Source organism: Lactuca sativa, chromosome 7 (genome assembly GCF_002870075.4).
Source record: "Lactuca sativa cultivar Salinas chromosome 7, Lsat_Salinas_v11, whole genome shotgun sequence".
Classification (NCBI taxonomy): domain Eukaryota; kingdom Viridiplantae; phylum Streptophyta; class Magnoliopsida; order Asterales; family Asteraceae; genus Lactuca; species Lactuca sativa.
Genome location: NC_056629.2, coordinates 80,087,264 through 80,094,721, shown reverse-complemented (window position 1 = coordinate 80,094,721; position 7,458 = coordinate 80,087,264).

Sequence of the window (7,458 nt, the reverse complement as noted above, 5' to 3'; positions counted from 1 at the left end):
GAAATCGTTCCTTTCGACTTCTTCTGCCACAACAGTCGGTCGTGACTGAAACCCAAAAGAAACCAAGGGGTCATATCGCACCGAAGACTACCCACCGACACTGCTATCAAAACCCATCTAAAGAATGAACCTTAATACTCTGACCTCAGTCATCAAAAAAATAACTTGCCAATCTGCTTGGAAGCTAAAACTCTACACTATTTCTGACCTCTCGACAAACAGAACCATTCCAATACCAAACCTAAGATGATTTGGCTCCGAACCCTAAACTGAACGACCATGCTCAACCGGAACTATCCACTGATATCTGCAAACATAAGCCCCAACTACTTTCCAATGCTTAACACCAACTCCGAATACAAGATCGACTCTCTACCCAAAAGTTGAACCAATAAAGGCCGCTCTATCCCATCCGTCAAAACGACTCCAACAACCATTCAATCCAATAGAGCTATCTCAACCAATCACATTGAACACATAATCGCTAAGTTCACTTCACTCCAAGCGAATACTACAAACCGATTAGTAGCATATCACCTCCGGCCCCCACATCGGCCTACGATCTATCAAAAAACCAAGAACGTTGTGGCTCTCCCATAACCCAACACCTATTTCTACGATGTTCCAAATCATCCTAGAGAATGTTACGAGCCAAGTCATAGACTTCACACACTCCCTCAACTGCTTACCAACCTAGTGGATGCTACAGCTACCCTGCAATCTTATAACACTTCCACATTGAATAGTGAATGCTACGACACCCCCATAATCTTACAACACTCCCACACTTGCTATGGGCTCGCCCCACAGTCTTTCCACGATAGTCACGATGCTGCATGCAGTCAGGGGTCAGATAGGCGGTCGAAAAGATGATCCACCCGAGAGCGAACAATCATACAAGAACATCACAAACAGGAATTAGGCCAAGAGTTCTCAGGCTATCCAACTTAGACTACATGAGATCTCAAACCATAATCCCCATGGACCTGATCAACCGGTTAAGGCCCCTCTGGCCTAACTGAAACTTGCTCCACACTCACAACCACACTTATCTTGGCTTCTTTCCGACCGCAAGGAACTGTAGCGTTCCCCCCCCCCCCCCCCAAATATACCGATTCAAATTCCGTCATGGGTACGAACCCTAAAATGGCTCACACTTGAAGCTATCCCCCGACAGTCCCAAGTGATTACCCCCACTTGGATTCACCCACTCTCTTACAACCTTGTAACCGCTAGATTAGCGAACCATCCCACAATCTCATTACCAAACCACCACCATACTGAGTTTACTGAACTAATAACCCATGACCAAACATTAATAGGTTCCCACACCCAAACCAGATTAATCACTTTACTACCCTCGATGAAGATTGTCGCATCGAAAGCACTATCCCTCAATACAATTCCACACCCTTGAACAACCCCATCTAACAACAAAGAACTGATAGGCCCACAATTGGGATAGGTAGATAGCCGATCCATTGATCCACTTACTACCAAAACAAAACCAAGTCTTACAATAATTCTACAATCCAACAATTTAGGGCAAGCCACTTCGAACCCAAGATACACCATCACAGAATTTAACGATAGCTTGTCACGACCACTAAGCTTCAACTTATACAACTCTAAATGTAACGACCCAAATTTCACGTCCAAAAATTTCGTTTTAAAAACATTACTTTAGAAAATATTAATAGTTAAAAACATTGTTTGATCAAACCTTATCAAAACGTAAACCATGTCTAAAAGTCAAATCATACAACCATCAAAATATCAGAGTATAAATCCCAGAGAATCTCGTAAGTGCGGAAACAGTGTGTGTGCATGATGTGCCGCTACCGCACCGGCTCTTTCCCCTTCGACGAAGAGGTACCTGAAACCAAAACTGCAAACTGTAAGCACAAAGCTTAGTGAGTTCCCCCACTGTACCATATACTATATAACCACATAACATACACATATTGTCAGGCATATTTGGGTGCCCGACCTACCCCTTTGGCCCTCTCCACCGGACATTGCCTAGCATATCTGGGTGCTGGCCTCCCCTTCGGTCCTCTCGACCGGATTCTGCCTAGCATATCTGGGTGTTGGCGTCCCTTTCGGTCCTCTCGACCGGATATTGGAGAACTACTTCTCCCCTCTACTACTACCACATAACATGTATCGCAATATCAGTATCTATCTAACATGGCTGGGTATGACTACCCCTTCGGCCCTACCGACCGGATATCTCGGGGACTATCTCCCCCTACTGTCACTAGCACATAGCATCATATCATACTAGCACATAAACGCAACACAGGTAGTAGTAATCTCTAAATGAATATCACAGAGACAATCATCTACATACAACTCCTATCGGTGGGCCGGCATTGTGGCCGTAGACCCACTGCTACTGGAAGGTAACTCACCTCGAAGTAGTTGCTGATCTGAGCGGGAACTGACTGTCTACTGCTGCTGCTGCTGCTACTCCGGAAATCCTCCGGCTGCAATTCCCACAACATACTCAATCAAACACTGCTAACTGTCCTTTGGGTAAAATGACCATTTTACCCCTGATCATGACTGTCCAGTTGACCCGACTCGCCGAGTTGGCTTTCCAACTCGCCGAGTCCCTACCCAAACGTTTGCCCTGAATCCTGTTCCTACTCGTCGAGTTAGGCGACGACTCGACGAGTTCTCCTTCTTAATAGATACTCAAGTCCTTCATCCTACTCGCCGAGTTGTATGAACAACTCGTCGAGTTCATCTTCATCCGATGAACACTTATGCTAAGACTCGCCGAGTTGTATGAACAACTCGCCGAGTCTGTTCTTGATCTAAGGAGATTGCCTTGAAGTCGCTGAGTCAGGGCATTGACTCGCCGAGTACCTCCATAGATGAGTTCAGCTTCCGACTCACTGAGTCACACCCCGTGACTCACTGCTCACTCGACACTACGAAAAGGGGACAAACTCGGAGACTCGCGAACAGACTCGCCGAGTCGTTGCCATGCACCCACTAAATACACAGATCTGCTCGATTCCAGTCCATGTCATTCACAGATCTAGGCTTCTTTGACACGAATCACACGTAAAGTTTCCAACTTTACGTGTAGATATTCACCAATAAGGATTTTAGGGTTCAAAATGCCTCAAAAGGGTAGATCTAGGGTGAACAAGCAACATGGGTCCATAAAGCTAACAGATCTGAGCTCCTGGAGCTCAATCTTGCCTAGATCTTGAGGCCAATCAACCTATTACAAAATATTATGCACATACAAGCTTGGGGGATGGCTCAAGAATGTCTTAAATAAAGCCTTAAGCATAGAAACAGGGGAAAATGGGATATACCTCAATGGAACTGCTGAAATAACACAATGAAGCTTGGATGGCTTCCCTTCTCCTGGATCTACTTCCCTTCTTCTTCAAAACCTTCAAGAGCACACAACAAATGCTTCAACTCTTCAAAGAACAAGCTTAAACGAGGGTTGGGAGCTCTGGGGGGTGGACGGGGGCTGGCTTGGGGCGGATGTGTTGCTTTAATAGGGTGCAAACCCCTGAAACTTTGGGTTTCATCCAATAGTTGTGACTCGCCGAGTCCAGGATATGGACTCGCCGAGTCGACAACTTAAACGTGTCCCGGATCCCGCATCTACTCGGCGAGTCGGACCTGTGACTCGCCGAGTCCAAGGCTAAAAGAAGAGAAATACTCAAATAAGATTTACGTACCAGGAACCAAGTGCTACACTAAACTTTCAAAGTATTCCAACTTATTAATATAGAACATAAAATAATCAACGGTTGAGAATACATTGACGACAACCCAAAACCCCAATATTTACTGAACAAAACCCATGCGAAACTACACATACCAACTCTGAAGTTTATTGACAGATTAATCGTTGCTCTTCCTGGAGTATAGATAGCAATCTATATGTCGAACTGACAAATCCTTCAACAACCAAAACTTGACCCAAACGACCCAACCGCCACATAACTTGAACATTGGCGAACCCAAAAGAAACATTGACCATAACGAGCTCCCTGACCAATAGTTACCTACCGTGAAGACACTCATCCATTCCGAAGCACATACAACATGCATCATCTCGTTCTGCACCTCGCCGTGACCACATCTAGACCCAATTCTTATATACCCAGACCGTAGATCCCTATAACCCAATCGTTTGAAGCCCAAAATCGAACAGATCGATGATCCTTTCGACAAAATACCTAGTTCTCCTCCCACTTAGGGTTCGAACTACTGCCAATTGGCATTCCAAACAAACTGAACTTCAAACTGACTCACCAGATATACTATACCTGACTCTTGGAGCGTACCACACAACACATGATGACCTTCCAGATAAAGACCAGTCAACTCCATACATTCCGAATCTCAGATGGAGACATCAGAAACTTCCTAACGTGACAGCCTCCAATCACCAAGAATCTCATACAGTTGCACAAGAAAATATTTTGACAATCCTAAAATAGCACCAAATCTTTATCTGGGAATAAATGCACTATCACACACTTTATCTCTGAATCCTCAACTAACACCCCATCGCAAGAATCAACATAGAAATAAGAGACCTCGCTCTCATAGTCGATACACAGCATAGACAACAGGGGTTGTTGTTTCCGATACACTCCTCCTGATCACCTGAAACAGTTGCTAGAATACGCCTTATTATACTCAAATAAGGCATATTCGTGTCCTCAATTGTCATAGTCCCCACTGCAATGACTCTTTTACGACATAAGAAATACCTTAAGGTAATCATACCACAAGAACCCTTTGGTGCAAATACCACAACTCTCTGGTACCCCACGGGGTCTACCTCCCAACTCTGAAATTATAAGTTCGCTCTCTATTCCTTATAATACAAAAAAAATGGAATAATATAATTCTCGTGATAGAAAATAACATCATAAAGCATCGACAGATCACTCAACTTAGACTGCAAATCCTCAAACAACTCATCACATCCACTTCCTTTTTAAGCCATGCGACTCAAACTGGCACCTCACCGATCATATCCTTCGAGACCTAAACTCAACTTTCTCGCAAGGCCTACTACATTCAAACCTGACCGACATGGCCCTCGGGCCCAACAATCACCAGGCCCATTCTCAGTCTAAATAACTGCAGCCAGAAAACCGATAAAGATGGAAACACACTTTGCAATGAATCATGGCAACCAAACCATGTTATTGTTGGATTAGATGTCTAAGCCCATAACTATTATTGGTATGTACTTGACCTGAGAGTAGCATGGTCCATTTGCGTTAAATATCATCAGGGCAATTTGTTAGGATGGACTTTTGAGAGAAGATGTTGTATATGATTTAGTAATATATTATATGTTATAATATATCAATATGAAATCATATGTTTTAATTAGTATTGATCAAGAATTAATTTGGAATTAATTTAGTGATCAAAAGAGACTAATTAAATCTATGGGGACTAATTATGTTAATTAGTTATATTTATGTGTTGGGCTTATGATACATGTTGGAGCAAGTTTATGTATGGATACACAAATGTAACAACAGCAAAATTCAGGTCAAAATTTAAACTTTTATAAAACCATAATTGAGTATACTAAGTGGTAAATATCGTAACAAGGTTTTCATACATATAAAGAACACAAAAATCCGAGTTATAACGAGGAAGTTATAACCATTCTAAAATTCCCGACAAAACCGGCAACACCGATTAAACGAAAAACGCGAAGTTTCAATACAATATTTAAAAGCCTTAAGTATCTAAATAAAAGTTATAGATAACATCAAACCGTGAGCGTACATAAAAAGAACGTCCAAATCTAACTTCGTATGAGGAAGTTATGATTTTCCAAGGTTCGGGTATAGCAGTAGACAGCTAAAAACTCGAAATAGAGCTCGAGATACTTTTGACCAAAACAACCTAAATGAGAATCGAAGGTCTCAACATTAGTAGCGCAACGGCGAAAAGTCTGACGAAAACGGACATCGGATGAAGAAGTTATGGAATTTTAACGGACTTTTCGTGTCCCGGCCCGTTAAAAATAAATAATTAAAAATAAAGTCAAAATTTGCCAATGAAGTCTGAACGAGAGTTGTAGATCATATTTTTAGCTACGCGTGCATATAAAGAACGTCGAAAACGGAGCTCGTATGCGAAAGTTATGGATTTTACAAGTTCGGGGTCCAAAATCCGAGGCTGTCAGGCCCCACGACGTGGCACAAGCTTGCCGCGACCCGGCAAGTGACTGAGGGCGTCCAATCAATGGAAGAGGATAGGTTTGACTCCCCACGACGTGGCCATCACTTGCCACGACGTGGCACACCCCAAAAATGCCCCTATAAGTAGATTTCAAGGGCTCCGAGTTCCATTGTTCAGTTCTTTTCTTTCTCGCGCCGAAACTCTGCGTTTAAGCCCCCGAGACCCTCCCAAAGCCCCGGTTTTCACCTTCAAGTCCCGAAGGAAGGTTTTGTGTTCCCGAGATTCCCGAGATTCCCGAGAATCCCGAGATTTCCCGCGTTTTCAACTCTTCCTGTCGAAGTTCTGCTCGATTCCTCTCTCGACTACTTCAAATCAACCACTTCAATCAAGTGAGTTCATACCCCTATAACTACGTTTTCAAATGTTTTGTAAATGCTTTTATACACTTTTAAGGGGGGGAATACAAGTAAATACATGACTAAAATCATGTGAAACATCGATCTTTTGCTATAGTTTTCATACTGTTGTTTTAACTATTTTATGATGTTATTATCATGCAAAATACCTCACTACACAACTTTACCCTCTTGGGATACAATATGTTTTATAAATAGAAATAGGTTTTATTTATACATTTGCATACTACATCATATCAAGAGTAACCATTTCAACTATAACATGATGCTTTTACAAGAAAACTCAACTCATCACGTTTTTGTAACACGGTAGAAAACGAAATCATTTCATACGAACGATTTTCATCATATTACTCGTGAACTTGTTGTTAGCAATCATGTGATGGCATATGGCTTTGTTTGTACCAAACGAAAGTCCTCACCTATAACCAGAGTCTCCTGGAGGGAGAGCGTGACAAGTGTGTATAGATCTATACGGGGCTGACAACTCCGCACCCTGACTGTTAGCTACAGTCCGTCATTTGGGGTGACAAACGTCAACATTAGGTACTGCGTCTAGTATGGTTATGAGGAACTCACAACACGCGGAAACAATGACTCATGCACGTAGTAATACTTAACTCAATCATGCTCGAGGGGTAATAACTATATTCTAGGGTATTATCGGCATGATCAAAACTCAGGTTAAAATGCTTCCACAACTAGTTTTACTTAACAATAAGACTGCATTTCACTTTTAGGAAAATAAGGGATTTTCCTGGTTCAAATACATTCATTTTGTACAATAACGATTTACAACATCATTCTTTTGAGCATGTCATAGTTTCTTATAGCTTACGGTCTT